At 41.0% G+C, this 17,412-nt stretch overlaps 1 protein-coding gene across 8 annotated transcripts in view; it reads right to left on the reverse strand.

Moving 5' to 3' along the window:
• The window catches only part of tenm2a (teneurin transmembrane protein 2a), a 246,226-nt gene extending 233,871 nt beyond the window's left edge, over positions 1–12,355 (reverse strand). For 3 of the 8 annotated variants that reach the window (XM_061725798.1, XM_061725797.1, XM_061725799.1), the window contains exons 1-3: positions 11,772–12,354; positions 5,513–5,628; positions 2,459–2,565 (exon numbers count right to left, since the gene is read on the reverse strand). The gene's annotated coding sequence lies outside the window, so the exon portion shown is untranslated. Of the gene's footprint in view, positions 1–2,458; positions 2,566–5,512; positions 5,629–11,771 lie in introns of all 8 variants that reach the window. The other 5 variants (XM_061725793.1, XM_061725801.1, XM_061725796.1 and 2 more) reach the window with 5 other exon arrangements.
• Between the last annotated feature and the right edge of the window lie 5,057 nt (positions 12,356–17,412).

Below are 17,412 nucleotides of genomic sequence, written 5' to 3' on the forward strand. Positions count from 1 at the left end.
CTTCACTGACTGAATACCATGTTCATCTCTGTTCTATTCTACTGGGTTCTCCTCAATGATATAAGAACTTTACTGTAAATGGCTGCATGTGCTATATTTCTGTGTCCTCACTTTGATCACATCATGTTTTATGTAAAATCCAGTATGACTTTGTACAAAACTCATTGTTCAAATACCTTTGGACCTAACTGTGTATTAGTATGCAGTCATTGATCCATGGGACGGGATTCAGGCAGTTGTTGGCTTTTCTGACAGTAAACCACTTTGAAAGATAACTAAGAGTCATTGAACAAAAATTATGGATAATAGCTGAAAGGTTTCAAAATAAAGGTTGGTTACCTGAAAAGTGTCAGTGAGATAATGCACTAATGCTATAACATTTAAGAACACACTGTGTTCTTAAATGGACCATAACTTGTCTTAATATTGTGTTATCGATTACTTTTTAATGCGGGGCAGCATTCTTTTTCTTTGCCCTGCCCGTTTCTTTCTTATAAATCGTACTTTACATGCCAACTGACACGAAAATGCACTGAAAACACTGGATTGTGTAACAGCATGTTTCTTAAATAAATAAATCTAATTAAATCAAACTTGCAAACACTACAAATCCTTTTCCCATGAATAATCTCTGCCTGGAGATAGAGAGGCTACTGTGTTCATAGGCTGGAGCTGCTCACTGGCGGGACGGACAAACTAACAGAGATCAGAGCTGACAGCATATAGATAAAGAGATGCAGAGATGGCTAAAACATAGGACTTTAAGCTGCAGCTAACTGTACATGTTTTCCATGACAATAAACAACTTCTTTACGGTAAAGATGCGTTCCATCTCCAGCTTCCATCTGTGCTTCAACGAGTATAACTGTGTTCAAGCAATAGAGCCACAGATGCAGCCTATAGTATTTACACTTCACATCATTTCAATGTTGTGGACCAGGACTGTCAAAGAGTACTTATACCTGTGCAAAGCACCTGCACATGCACACTTGCGAGCACAGGACACAGCTGTATCACACAGATACCACCGGTCTCTGCCTTGCTCTGTGCTTATTAAGACATTGAAGCTTTTAGCACCTAGCAGCACTAATCCTATAGCCTTATGCTCACTGATACCAGAGCCAAATAGCCTCACACAGAGGCTCTTACACTCTTCTCCCCCTGCACTCGCTTACTCGCTGTCTCCCTACGTGAGTGTGAGCATCTATGACTTTTTGTGATGAATGGAAGAGGAGAGGGGTGAATGTGAGACATTGCACCACTGAGACCAGTGAGGGGAGAGGAAAAAAAAAAGACAGAAAGAATGGAGGAGCCAGGGACTAAAAGAGGGGTGTCAAGGAAGAGAGGCCGGGGTGTAGTCGTACATGGATAGCATACAAAAGTGCCTACATGCACTTTGCCCCTGCATTTATGTCCTGCATGCAGAGTGTGCGCGGGTTACGCTCGTGTGTGTTTATGACTCTTTGTGCTAGCGAGCCGGTGTATACGTACACGCGTGTACAAGGCCGAGGTAGGTTAAACTTGTACTCGTGAAGGGTTCCCAGAAGAGATTAATCATCCTCTGCTGGAATGCCGCATCTCGGTCATAAATCATCACCTGACCTCTCTCTCTGTCTCTCTCTTTCTCTCTGCCACACAAATGGGAGAAGTCAGGGTAAAAGGAGTAGCACCGCTACCCCCCAGTAAACAAACAGTCAACCGCCTGGACACGAGTGTGAGAGGCCAGAAACCACACCAATTATCTACCCTTGTGTCTGCTTTTGAAACTATTATAAGAATAATGGAAGTGACTTTGCAAGACTTCAAAAATTCTTCCAAAGACTTCCAAAATGCTCAAAGAAGCTTTCAAAGTCTTTCACAGAAATCAGAAATAGTTGGCGAATTACACCAAAAAATTCTGGAGATGCCTTGCTACCCTGGTTCCAAAAATCCCAAGGACATCACAAGTGTTGACAAGTATATAATGGCTTTGAATTGCATGTCTCTCTCTGAGAAGTTAGGGGAATTATAAATCAAGAAATCCAAAATGAAACTAACATGGAAAAGGCAGAAACAGTTTTTGAAGCAAGTCCTTTGAGCATTAACTTGAAAGTGACTGGTGAGTCATGGCACATAAATGATAATTGAGTATTTTTTTTTCTAATACTTTCTTAATGAAGGGTATAAGCTAGCTGATCCAACAATACAACATGATATTAAGACAGTGCCCATGACCAATTTGTCATAGAATCAACATTGAAATAGTCTCCAGTATCCAGGACCTAATAAATGCAACAATTCTTTTTTAAAGGAAGCCAAAGCTACCCACAGCAGATATTTCTTTGTTATAAAGACATGCCTTTCAGTGACAGCAGAAGCATACAAAGCCATGTCATGATCAGAACAGGATGTACAAACTTTCCTGTTTGGTTATGGACGAAAGATGAGCACAAGATCACCGGTAAAGGGCACCACTTACGGCAGCATGCTGCTATCTGTCTGCTGAGTACGAGTGATGGAGTCCTTGAGATGTGCCGTGTCCTCAGGTTCTCAGTGGGATTAATCCGTTGCACATCATTTCTGGCTCTAAAAAAAAAAAAAATCAGACTGGTGACAGTCTGGAAAAAAGTTGAACATCTGATTTTATGCATTTCTTGATTTTCAAAGGTTCAAAAATGACTTAAACTGTAATCTACCCATTTTCAGGCTGCTACCTGTCATCTTAGGAAGTGCACGTTTGACTAAGCAGCAAATTAAAGTTTGCAAAAAGCAGGAATGCCAAGGACTTCCATGTTGTGTTTTGTTTTGGGTTTTTTTTTCAAAGCAACTTTTTTTTCACATGAGCATCATTTGCATATGCAGATTGGTCAGCTAAACTCTGAGTGCGGCTCATCATCCACATGTTGTCAGCTCTGCCTGCCGTGGCACCTGACTGCTGCTAACAAGTCTGCCTGGTTCAGGAAGGCAACCAAAAACAGTGGAGTGAAGGGGAGCAGAGGGAAATGGAGAACAAAAAAGGTGCTCACAATCACCGAGAAATGACCTATAAGATACAAGGAGTGTTCAGGTTTACGAGCAATCACAGTAAAACGACTGTTGTGCTTGATCAATATGAACAGGGATCCAAATTGCATGATAAGCGCCCTTTAAAAAATTCAAAAGAATAATCTCCAAATTTATGGACATCACAGTGACTTATGTGCATTTTATGTGCAATGAAAATGTCAGTTTAAATTTGTTCTTGTCAAACACTGACTTTCTAATGAGCCATAAAGTCTACACTCAGGCAGGGGGAGTAACTTTTTGTGTGGAAACTCTGTATTTGGCATCCATTGGTATTCATGTTTGAAAACTGACCTTTTTTTTTTCTTTTTTTTGGGAGGGGGTTGGTAGATTAAGTAAAGACAACATCTTTGGTTAATTAAATTTAATTTAATTCAATTTTTTTGTTTAATGAAACTGGCTCAGTTGAGGTACCAAAATGACTCGGTAAGATTTGGGAACAGATCGTGTTTAATTAAAATTCCCTATTTCACAGTGTTAAAAACGTCTGTTGAAAAGGATGGGGGGTGTGTTGATGTATAATTTCCATTGTACTGACACCAAAGGGTTCTGGCATAATGGTGGCATTTGACAGATCGAACTTAGTGTCATATTACTCTCAAAAAAGCATTTATTAATGTCTAAACTGCATTTAGTAAAGGTTGTATCGCACATATACAGATGTATGATCCAATCTATTTGAAATTGCAAACGATAAAACAGACATATTTTCGACCCTATTTTCTAAAGACCATTTTCTTATATCTGTGGTACGAATTAAAAACATATGTCTGAAAAGCAATGCAGTTGACAGTATATCGATACACCACTCAGAGGTAGTCTGGGTTCAGAAATGCTGCAACTATAATGAGCTCTTATTTATCAGCGCTGGTTTAACAATGAAACATTTCCTGTCTTAGCTACTACAGTAGTTACTACATTTCCTGTTAGTGTGAAGAGCAAAACAGGTCGCCTTACAAATGGAAAGTAGTTCTTCTGTCTCCACGGGTAACGTAGTGAAATATGGGTATTTCTCATCTGCTGTCAGTGCTCAAACTTCCAGAGCCATCAGGTTCTCCCCCCTTTCTTTCTTCAGACATAAAACATAGTAAGCACAATCGCCGGTGATGCTTCTGGAAGTAGTCGTGCCTTTTTTTATTGATATATGTATACATCTTTCATCTTTATTTTGTTTTTTTGGTTTCTTCTTGCAGGGGACTAGTAGACTTTATAATAGTCAGATCCAACTACCACATAAACACTGAGGCATGCACGCACATACACACACATTATCATTGTGATTTAGTAATTACTGTGACTTTTCGCATTTACAGTACCCATATCCCTTTACTTGTTGGATCATACAATGCCACGCCTTTCACGGCTAATAGAATAACACAAAACTCTTTGTGGAAGCCAGTGAAATCAGCATATTTAGTGTGCTGTACCTCTTTCGTTCTGTGGCTTATCTGTTCTCTTTTGCTTCTTGTCTCTCTTACTAAGCAGACATGTCTAGTTACAGTCTAAAATGGCCTTGTGAAAGAGGACGGGAGTTAAGATGGCATCCCCAGAGACTTTTCAGCGAAGTAATTTAATAAACTGTGATATTTTCCCACTCCACAAGGGAGAGGGAATGGGTTCAGAAAGTAATGAAACTCAGCTGTTGAATTTTTAATATTAAAGAATCAATTTCCTGTTCTTGAACATAACCAAGTAAAAAAGCCCTCTTTCTTCTACCTGCTTTGTAACATGCACAGTCTAGCATTGATGTCCGGCTAGCATCCTGTTCTCATAGTATAACGGCATAAAGGTTTAATGCAACATTTGTTCAACAGCATTTTCCGGCTCCCAGGCACCCCTGGGCATTGTAGCAGCACCTGAAACATAGATTTTCCTAACCACCGTCACTGCTCAGACACTGGAGGAGTAGCAGCCTTGCAAGAGTACATGTGGGTTTCTCTTAAGTGATGAGAAACTGCGTTTCTTAACTGTTTTTTATGCATGTAGAAAGCGGTCAGTCATACGGCTTAAGGAGGAGGGGGCGTCTGGAAAACCAACATTTTACTTCCTGGTAGGTCAGAGCAGCATGCTTTGAACGATTATTATGATTGCTGGAGCTATTTTTGTACACTGGTAAATTAAAACTTCCAAGGAAATTATTTGTGATCCGTTTCTAAAGAAGATTAATCTCCTCATAACATCATAAACATGAAAATAGCAGTGATGCCTTATTTTGTGGAAAACCTGATGAACCCCTCTTTTTTTCTAAGTGAGGCTGAGTGAAAAAGAATACTTAAAGAGACATCTGCAGCTACTCAGAGAAACTGAAAACTGAAAAATTCTGTTTTCTTTTAGCCCCATTCTGAGTCGTAAATAGCTTGGTTTGGCAATCATAAATTCTTTCTGATTCTCCAAACTCAGAGCTCACCAACTGCTGCGAGTACTGGCGGAAAGACACTAACTATTCACAAGTACATCACACAAAACCTACTTCAAGATATCTTTTAAAAAGAAATGTTGTTCTTGCCATCAGTCCCAAGCACATGCGGTGGTGACTCCATTTCCTCCAGGCTGAAATGGAACCAAGAAGCTCTTCCCAAGACGAGCCTATGCGGAGGATGAGTAAAAACCAGTCGGTCAGCTGTCAGACGGATGTAGTAAATATCATCCCACTCTGCCATCACATTCAGAACAAAAACCCACAGGATCCATGAGCATGGTAATCCGAGATGAAGGCTGTGCTCTACAAGCGGTACTTTTGCTAAAGCACATCTAATGCTGGATGTCACAGGCCACACACACACACACACACACACACACACACACACACACACACACACACACACACACACACACACACACACACACACACACACACACACACACACACACACACACACACACACACACACATCAATAAAATGCAGAGACTCACGTGTACATACACTCATCATACCACCGTGAGACGAGTAAGCCGAGGGATACAAAAGCCCTTCAAAGAATAAAAGAATAAAACAGGACACAAAGTGTGGCCAGGATGGACTGGAGGAGAGCTCATGGCTGTCTAAACTTCATCTGTTTTAGTAAAAAATCATAGAAACAACACAGCAAAGGAAAATGTGATTCTATTGTGTATTGATGAATATCAAAGGGGACCTATTATGGCATCTAATACCTATTTTAAACAGGCCTTGAATGTCTTAAAAACAAGCTTTTGATTGTTTTTGCTAAATAAATTAGAAATTCAGCCTCTGAGCCATGTCTTTATCTTCCCATTCTCTAACCTCATTATCTATGCAGGATTCTGAGTGGGCGGGGCTATGATAATGAGGCTCTGTGCTGATTGGCTGCCTGAATGACGCGATACACCGCTACGAAAAAATGGTGGAAGCTCCGGCCGGCGGAGTTAGTTGTGGGCGTGATTTCACGCATCGGAGGCTAACCTATGTAAATCGCTCCGTCGTTACGTAACGAAAGGGAGCAGAATCTGAACGGCTCGTAGAAGCCACATCACACTGGACGGCTCATCCGGGCGTCTGTACAGACACTGCAGAATTTGGTTGCTTTCCTCCTTCTCTGAGTTGTCAGGCTGAGGGGAGACCACTTTATATATGTTAAAGCAAGAAAAAACGTGTTTTTCATAATAGGTCCCCTTTAACTCTTCATCTACAGTAGCTCAAGTTTGTGTATCGATAGCTAGGATCCCTTTTTCTCTTACGTGTTTTAACAGCTTTTGTGAGTAATATATTCATACGATGTTCATCCTGTTCAGAGATCCAGTGTAGCCGCAGGCTATCCCAGCAATGATTAGGTGAGGGGCAGAGTAGACCCTGGACACGTCGCCGCAGCTATCGCAGGTACACACGAAGACAAATGAGACAAAACAACTCCACTCAATCCGAGGAACAAATAAACATCACCAATCGACCTAATGTCTATCCTTTTGGACTGTGGCAGGAAGGTGGAGTACAGGGAGAAAGCCCACGCCAGCACGGAGAGGATGTGCAATCACCACACATAAATGCTCCAGCTGCAATTCAAACCAGGATCCAACAGGGCAAAACACTGCACCACTGTGCGAAACAGAAGAAGAAAGAAAAAGAGATATTCCGGGCTCTACTTTCCTGAGAATGCTGATCCCTATTTTTAATCGCAAAATATAGAAGCACAGGGAGCAGCAAACATCCACACCATGGACTTTTTCTGTTTTTATCGATTCCATTAAATCTGAATGGACCATTCCTGGTACAACTCACATAAAAACAATTATTAAAATGAATTGATGCAATTATTAAAAAAATTTTTTAGTTTTACATCTTAAAATTTCCCCAACTCAAGTCATCAGTTGGTCAGGAGCCTGCTGGATCGGGGTGGGATACATAGGCTACCGCCATAGCCTCACCTTTGGATGTTCAGGTTTCAAACATGCAAATGCATGCAGACGTGTTACCATGGCAATGTGAAAATTGCAAAGCTTTCTGAATTACCATGTAACCAAGATGGATTCCTAGGCTTGATGGAGTACTTCAGATCTCTAACTTTAACCGAGGAGTGTTAATGCCGTGACTAGAAGAAGTCAAAAACAGCCATCTCAAAGTTGGACTCAGACTCAGTCGGGCGTCTATCCCCCTCAAGTCCTCTGATCTCCTTATGCAGTCTATTTTTTGCTGGTAAGCCTGTTGAGAGATGTTTTTCTGTTGCTGCTTAGTACTGGCACAGCCGGCGCATTAGTTACCACTGCAAAGGGGCGACCTGCAACCTCCAGCTGTAGAGCAGTTCCCTATGCCCTGGAATGTGACTGTAAAAGACATTTTTTCCTTTTTTCTTTTTGTACTGAAAAGTGATACGAAGGGCTCTTAACAAGGTATCAATATGTGAGAATGATGTTTTACAATTTTCTTTTCATGAAAACCCGTATCTTAAAACGTCTCTTCAGAAATAGACGCCTGCTACTAATTTACCCAGCAATTAATCAATTACGGCAATTGACATACAGTAATTTGCTCTATCATCAGTACATCTTTGTAATTTAAATCCATCAAAGAAAGAAGAAAGTGGAATGTTGTTTCTGCACATGACCCAGCAGGTGTTTTCTAGGTGTAAAATTGCTTTTTGAATAATGAAATTTGACAAATCAGGGACAAGTAGAGGAGGACAGCATAACAAAACACAGTTAACTGTGCTTGCACATTCAAATAAAAAGCCACTCTTGACACTCTTATGCATCAAAAATACACTGACACAAACAGGGCAGTATCATAGGAATGAAACCATTACTGTAGTGTTTTGTTTTTTGTTTTGTTTTGGTTTTTCTATCTGGATGTGGATTTATGACACTGTGTTGACTATCTGGCTCACAAAGTCCCAGAGCTTGTGAAGAGTTGAGTGGGTGGTGGGCAGACTGAACTGCCTTTAATAGAGCTATGTCATTAAATTTAGTATTTAGTATTTAACAGCGTGTCCTGACTATTTTAGCAATGGTATAAACAGTATGCCCCTTTCTTTTCATTCATGCAGAAATAAATATCACTTTCACTCACTCCGCCTCTCTTTAAAGGTCAGCGTTCTTCCTTAATCAGTAGTGACAAAAGGTTGTTTCTGTCTCTATTACTACCTATGCTGTTACGCTCAAGTGATTAAATACTAATGTCTTTAGTGCTGTAAAACTGCAGTATTTTCCAAATTAAATAATAATTATAAATAGAATAAATAACACAACATCTCAACTGTAAACCATTTAAACCTACCATCCGAATGAAAACCACATAAATACACAAAGAAATGACTCTTTAAGATGCAAAAGTGTGAACCTAATGCAAAGCATTGCTTGTTTTATCCACACAACATCTTCAAGAAAGAAAATTAAAAACTAAATTTAGCTGGCAGACTGGCAGTAACTTATAACTTTAAATGTTGCTATGGTTGCACTGTCAGTAGCAACCACTCTTAGTGGTTGCTACTGACGTTAACACGATGCAGCAAAGAGCAAAATCAAACCTGTCAACTCACAAAACCATTACAAAAACAACAACTTTACAACATGAGACAGACTTTTGTACACCCAGTAAATTACAGAGTGACATATAAGTAGTTTTTTGTTATGACATCCATTAAGTCGCTGCTTTGTCATTCCCGTTGGCAGAAATGAAAACAGCCAACACAATGGCGCCGAGTTGTTTGAAAGGAACTTCTGGCTCTAAATGGGCTGCAGAACTGCACTGGCCAAGTCGCAAACATTCAACCTCGAATGCTGGTGCAGTTTTCTAACACCGAGTGGATTCTCGATTGTTTGAGAAGGACAAAATGTTTTAATTGGGCTCTCAGCACCGATACAGGTCACGCGTGTACTGTGAAAACGGCTTTAGCAAAATTGGACCCTTGAGGTTTCCTGATGCTGTTTTCCATCTGTGAATGGAGACGGTCGTCCACAAATTGGGACGACACGTGGGTCACACTGGATATCAGCAACCACAGCCCCATGGGTCCAAATGCAAGTGGGCATTTGGATGGTGTGAGTGTGAGTGTGAGTGTGTGTATGTGTTTGCTGATTCGCACAAGCGTTCGTGTTATTGTGTGAAGCCCTCAGTCCTTAATCCCCTAATCTGCTGAACCCTGGAAATCACTGCAGTCATCTGTCAGCCGGGTCAGAGTGGGCCACAGAGCTCAGCACTAGCCCACATACACACGCACAGACACAGCCGAACCCTCACGCTCACATGCTCTTGGTGCTAGTCATTTATTCAACAAGGCCAGCCTCGTTTCAGTCTAATGAAGATTGATGTGCCCTTTTTCAGTCCTCACAGGTGTTGCAGAACATTTTACAAATGTGTAACCTACATAAAAGAAAAGAGACACGTTATCTAATGATAATCATGTGGGGATTAACAAATATTCTGTGAGCATGTCAAAGTTTTCGTGTGAAGTCAGTAGAGTATGTCTCCATGCTAACACCAGCGAGTTAATCTTGTTTACTACCTGCGAATATCCGCACAGGCATGAACTCAGGGAGCCTGACGCGCCCGGGCCCTGAAGTCAAGTCTAAACATCTCAGGCCCATAAGTGCGAGCGTGTATGTGTGTGTGTGTGTGTGTGTTTTCGTGCCAAATAGGACACCCTTAGGGATTGTCTGGCGATTGTGGTTGACACGACCTGCTGCTATCCAGTGTGAGCTCCTATTAGCACTTAAGACCGTAGCTCACAACACATATACACACAACTCACTGGTCATAATGGTTACGCCTGACAGATTAAAGACCGAGAGGCGCGAACGGACATCTGGCTAAGGTACAAGCGTGTGCACTTGTTCTCGTATGCATGTACATAACAGTGTGTCAGTAATGATTACATGTAAATCTAAGGGCTTTACTTCCTTTTTGATTTATATGCCAAAAGCTCAAGACGGAGGGATGGAAAGTGGAAGAAAGATCAAATAGCTTTAGAGATCACACAGATGCAGGCAGGCTCGGAGAGAGCTAAAGGTGGGGGAGGAGATGAAGAGACCACTGAGAGAGGTCGTTCCAGTTAGACTGAAGTGTGAATTTCAGCAGTCTGTCTCAAGATCTTAGTGGCATGTGTCTGTGTACTCCGTCTTGTCATTAGGTGCCTGTGACTGCCAGGCTCCGGGATCTACATCTGGTTTTGTGGGCCTCATCCTTCAATACCCTGCGGGATGTACAACTCACCCCTATAGCACTGCCCCCCCAAGTACATTTTCAAACTTTATATGCATATGGCATTAAATCCTGGACTAAAAGTCACACACGCCTCATGAATATTCATTTCTCAGTTAACACAGTGTCCTATAGTGTTATGTTCCGCTGCAGCTCGAGGGCGACCAGCTGGGCTGCGGCTCTCAGCTTCTCTGTGTCACCAGAAAATATAGATCATGGCAGCAGAGGAAATATATTAAACTCAGCAGAACACACGCGTGCACACACACACACACACACACACACAGCCCTGTGTTAAAACCCAGCAAAATACAAAAGAAGCCCACTGTGCATTATCTCTTTGTGAATATTTAACAGAGTGGACGAAATAGCAATGAATACAAAAAAAAAAAAAAGAAAGGTGGGAGAAATAAAGTGCAGTGAGATGCGTTAAAGTCTGTGAGAGACGGGGACGGCAGCAGCTGCGTTCAGCAGGACTCACCGCGGAGATGCAAAGCTGTGGATGTGTACCCAGAGGAGAACAGCGGTAATGACGGGTCAAGCAGCCAATTCAGATCCACCATGTCAACCCCATCATTTACATGATTAAGAGGAGCACGTTCACTCTCCGGCGGGATGAGACGCACGGAGGAGGATGCTCTGCGGCAGCCGCCTCCCATCACAAGTCAACACTAAACTCCCCCTTGACCCTCAAGAAAAACACAATCCGTCAATATTGTATAGGCCTAATTCATGTATCCACTTATTCATTAACATTATTTATTATTTTAGTTTAGCGTGTGAGTTTAGTGGTGCAATTTGTAAAGCTCTTAAGCCACAAACTCCACCGCGACTGATCCAGAAACTATATTACATGACAGAAATGACAATGCAGACACCTACAGGGGGACCCTGAAGACTCACGCCAGGACAGCAAAATGTTATTCCAATGAAAGACACCTCAATGTCACGGCTCTGCGCTGCCCTTCACGTCCTGTTCTGGCCACAAAAAACTGGCACGCTCGCCGTCCGAGACCCGCGCGTAAACAACAGCAGCGCGTATGGGTTTCTATGGGAATGTATTTCAAAAATGTGACGTACCTGTTCACAGCAATGTGTGGGCTCTCACTGCATCGTCCTCCTTTTTCTGGAACTTCAACTTTTCCTTCCCTCCAGTGGAACAGCCCAAAAGCGACTTGACACTTGCTTTTACTGCATACTTTTTTCTTGAAGCCGGTCTGCAGACAAGCGAGCCTACGCGGGAGTGAGATGCGCGCACGGAGGGGAGAGCTGATGGAGAGGGCAGCAGGCTGCGAGCCTCCGGTTCAACATCTCACCAAAAACCGTGGCATCAAAACGGAACAATCCATTCCGCAGTGATGATCGCGTGATGGGAATATATAGCGCCGACGGGGGCAAAAAAGACGCGCCGCGGAGCGGAGCGGACGAGCAGCGGCGGTGCGCAAAAACGCAAACACGGAGGGAGCCGTCTGTCGTGCGTTTCCCCTCGGAACCGGAGGCGTTCAGGCACCGAACACAAGCCGAGCAGGAACCGAGCAGGAGCCCAGGGAGCGACAACCATCAACCACTCAGCGCAGGGGAAAGAGACCCATGCAGGCGCTCAGGGAGCTGCGCGTTCACGGCCGAAACAAGTCAATGGTCATTAACAGCGAGTAATCCACTGTGGACTGCTGGCTGCGGTGCAGCCCTGCAACATGCAGGCACGCAGGGATCAGCAGTGGTAGTGATTAAACAATTACACTTTCAGAGGTGTAATCATGTTGGGAGCAACCTTTCAGAAGAAAACTATTCTACATGCAATGTACAAAAGATATACATTTATAATTTTTGAATATAGATTACATATTTTTTTCTACTGTTTAGCAGACTAAAAACTTACCTTTTTGCACAGGCGATTTGAGTAAACTACATGGTTGGCTGAGTGATCGCACTTTTGTTAAAATGGAATTATTGTTGTTTTTCTCTTGACATACTTTTGTCTGTTTCTGTTATTGTAAACCTTTAATTTTGTTTGTTTGTTTGTTTGTTTATGTATTTGAGCACATTGAGTCCATGCTCATCATGTGAAATGTGCTTTATAAATAAATTTGCCTTTGCCTTTAATATTAACGTATTATTACTGATGCTTCAATTCTATGGTGCATCAGCAATGCAGGCTAACAGACAAATCTTTATTTTATGTTCCAGATCATGAACATGCCTGCTTTGGGTGTTAGTGCCCTCCTCTTTTTATGACCTTGCGCTCATTACAGTGGTCCTCAAGCATCTCCTTTTTAAACCGTGTAACCACTGCACTGCAGGCTACTGCTCACATTAGCACACTGCCTAATAGGCTTTCTCTGTATTAGCAGCAATAGAAAGGTGCAATAACAGAGACATGCAATTATGCACCATAACTAGGGAAAACATTTTTAACAGTTACCCTGTTGCCTCTCGCTCTCAGAGCTGTAAATGCATATTTCCCAACGGAGATATGATAATAACGTCTGCTTATTTGAAAACACCTTGTAAGGGGAACCTTGTGGCTCTTTTGATAAAGATTTCATTTCAGAGGCATTTTTATGCATAACTGGGGATTGGCAAGGGACATAAACCTCCCCTCTTGGCTTTATTTATTTATTTTACCCTTTCATTTTGTATTGTGGTTTCTGCAGTCCATTACCTTACACGCTGCCGATATACTTACTGAGACAAATAAGGATGTCCGCTTAAACGGTCCGTAAAATATAAAAACGTGATCTTTTTTTTTTAAATATGCAGATTATGCTTATATCAAGGGCAGATAGTGAAAGGAGGAAATCAATGGGTTAAAAAAGGGTAACAGTGCAGTATGAAATGAAAAAAAAATACAGATTAGGATAGGTGTGCAAAAACAAGTTATATCCCCCTTCAGCCAATAAATAAACAAACAAATAAATGAGTTAATAAAATATATTTTTCATGGTTAACTAGCTTATTGTTTAGCTGCAGTCCGTCATGAACAGAATTGTGAAGAGATTGCCATCACGCTCTAGGTTTCACTCTAGTCACATGGAGATTACATCAGTGTTTTGACTGATTGTATGACAGAGTACATTAACTTCTGTGTGGAGAGCATCATCCCCTTCAGGACAGCAATTTTCTATACCAATAACATACCCATGATCTCCTGCAGGAGCTACCGAAGAAGAAAAACAGAGCCTTCTGTAAGACAAGTTACTGATGTGTGTACAGAGAACTGAAAGTCAAGCTAAGAGAGATCTAAAGGGTATGCATTTAGAGAGTGTATTGCAGAAAAAGCTACACTAGAGCAATGCATGTGACCAGCGATGAAAAAGATTCCAGAGTTACAGTACGAAAGGAGAATGAAATCCGGATGGTAGAAGCCTGGACAGAACCAATGAGCCATATAGAGTCAGCTAAAGAATGCGCTCAGTGTTCTTCTCCCGCGGCACCGACTGTACAGATCTCACATGATCAGTGACGTGAGGTCAGTCTCCCCCCCCATCTCAGTTACTGATTTCAACACAACTTACATACACCAGGAAACACTAAAACTCCCTCTGCTCTCTACTTGCGCCTGTCTGTCTCCAGCATTCAGGAAAAGAAGCAGCTGGAGAGACTGAACTGGAAAAAGGTTGCAGACCCAGATGGTGTCAGCCCCAGGGTCCCAAACGCATGCAAAGAGTAGCTATGTGGAGCTCCATAGCACTGCTTGAAGCTCAGCTTCAGTTAGGAGGATGGTCCAGCGTTTTGGAAAGCACCCTGCTACTGTACATCAAAGTGATCCAAAAATCTCCTCCATCTGACCTCAACAGCTATTCACTAGTTGGCCTAAAGGCCCACATCCTGGACGTTCAGGAGAGACAGTTACTGGGCCATCTCAGTAGCATTTTTTGCAGTGTGAAACCTATCCTTTGTATTCTTCAGGATGTTAAAAGCGTTTAGTCTGCACTGCTATATGAGAAACTCCAAAAAAAGGCAGATGCTTCTACAATTGCCTGAATTATTGAGCGTCTCTCAAACAAACCACAGGTTGTGAAACTGAAGGGTTGCCTGGTCTGCCGCACACAATTACAGGACACCGTACTTTCTCTGTGTTTTTCTTCACACAGTATACCTCAAACTTCAAGTAGATCAGAACCTTGTCATTTGTAGAAATGCCCAGATTACTCTGCAGTACTGGGGTATCTCAGCGTCAGACATGAGACTGAATACAAAGAACTGGAGGACCCCTTTGTGACCTGTGGTGTTGATACAATTAGCTCATCTTAAATGTGAGGACAAGAAGGAGATTATTGCAGATTTTAGAAGGACCAATAACAAGCCAAACACTATTTCAAGGAGAGGTGGGGGTGGTGGAGGACTATGGATATTCGATTAGACAACAGACTGGACTGGAAATGTCACCCCCAGGGAGAGACAGTACAGTCTACTTTAGACAAAGTTCTGTTTCCTTCACAATTGCAACAATTTGCTATTATTTGCTATATATATATATATATATATATATATATATATATATATATATATATATATATATATATATTATATATATATATATATATATATATATATATATATATATATATATATATATATATTATATATATATTATATATATATATATATATATATATATATATATATATATATATATATATATATATATATATATATATATATATATATATATTATATATATATATATATATTCAGTTTAAAGTCAATTTATTGATATCTGTTTTTTAATTACAGGTGTAGCTTCTAGAGATCTATATGCTCCAAACTGCCTATTGAGGAGTTTTTTTTCTTTTCTTTTCTTAAATACAATGCATTGAATATTAGCCATTAAAAGGTTATTCAACCAATTACAATAAATATATTGTTTAACTATTCATTTTCAAAACAGATTCAAATTTTCAGCAATGTAACCTGGGCACAGTTACACACAACTATCTTTCAGGACATCTGAGTTCTACCTTGTTGCATCCCATGGGTTTGGTCTCACACATATGTCTCACGCAAGTCAGTCATCCAGACCTATATTTGAAAGTAATGATATTTGCAGGATTATATTCGTCCTTTCTATCCATCTGAGTCTAAATCCTAGCAGACTGAAAGAACTAGAGATTAACCTTAACCGGCCAAAATAGGCAATGGCAGCTCAACACGCTAGCCAGAGAGATGAAGATACTGGTCAGCAAACAAAGAAACATTAGTTTCTTCAGATACAATCAATACGGGTAGCTGGTTGTCATTTTGGCTCTCAGTTTTAAGTCACTTGCTTGAAGGCTCTCAACTGCTGACACTTATTATTAAGCAGGGTTAGCACTGGTCCTCAAATATATGCTCTTTTGCTTCCTTTCTGTATTTCTATGTAAAGCATATTGTTTTTCTAACCAAAAAAAAACAACCAAAAAAACAATGAAGAGATTCTATTGCTAATGAGTAAAGACCACAGCTCTTAATTTGGGGTAAATTCCTCAGGGCTTATGGAGAGTCACTGAAATAAGTTAATTTAAAACAATTGCTACTTAAAACCTAATCCTGAGTGGTAATTTTGCCTTTCTCTCCTCTTTCTGCTTTCCCCTTCTCTTCCCTGCTCTCTGAATCAGAGTTAGCCTAATAGCATTTACTTAGTAATTAGTATGGCTGTCTTTATAAGGACACCAGCGAATCAATGTATTTCTTTGCCCATTTCCCTAAAATCAGGAAACAACCCAGTGCCCAATCCTAACGCTCATGTTTAATTTTTGTGCCTCTACATTATTATGATGTAGAGCCAAAGCCATGGCCTAAACAACTGAGTATTTTAGTAGCTGCTTGACTAGATCAGCTTGGGTCTAATCAGCTCATGGTGTGGATTGTAAGTCTGATTGAAAGGGTGGGGTTTCAATTTCAGCCTCCGTCAATTTCTGGAATCCTTGGGTGAAACGCTACACCCCATACTGCTTCTTTTGGCATGCCAGTGCTGTGCATCTGTATGAGTCTGTATATATGTTCATGAAAAATTACTGTAAAAGCACTTTAAAGCAAAAATGAACAGGGAATATAATAGTCTGTAGGCTCTGCCTACCCCCAAAACCCTGAATAGGATGAAATGGTCATAGAAAAATGCAAGCATCAATGGATATTCTGCTCCTATATCTATAGCCCCGGCCTTATGAGTGTGAGAAAGTGAGTACTAACCAAAATGCTGCTCTTAATGCAATGGTCCAATGCGCTATAATTCACACGTGACCCTCTCAAAAATAGTTGCACAAGACAAGTATACTCAGTAGTTGCTTGTTAACTATACTCATAATAACTGCTTATAATGGATACACAATAATTAATCAGACACCTGTAGCTGAATAATAAAATACACTTGAACAAATGCTAATGTTGGCAAATTGTTGAGACTACAAAAAATGGGCCACTCATGCATAGAAAGTTTAAAATGTAAAACAAAATGTATCAAGAAACTCTGACTTCAGTTCTATTTCTTACTGATCCAGCTATATATCTTTTCTTTGCCATATTTAGAAACCACCATCTTCAAAGGGGCGTGTCATCAGCTCTGACTCTTAAGATGAATGTGTGGGTCTGGAAATACTCAACATGTAAAAAATAACCCTAAGGTAAGTTGTCTGATGCTGTAAGTAGAGATGAGTTCGGTCAGCTGTCTCTATCATCAGCCAATATTAGCACAAGCCATTATAACATATCAACAGCATTCAGCTTAGAGCCACCGCTCAGG

Source organism: Cololabis saira, chromosome 7, assembly GCF_033807715.1.
Source record: "Cololabis saira isolate AMF1-May2022 chromosome 7, fColSai1.1, whole genome shotgun sequence".
Lineage (NCBI taxonomy): Eukaryota > Metazoa > Chordata > Actinopteri > Beloniformes > Belonidae > Cololabis > Cololabis saira.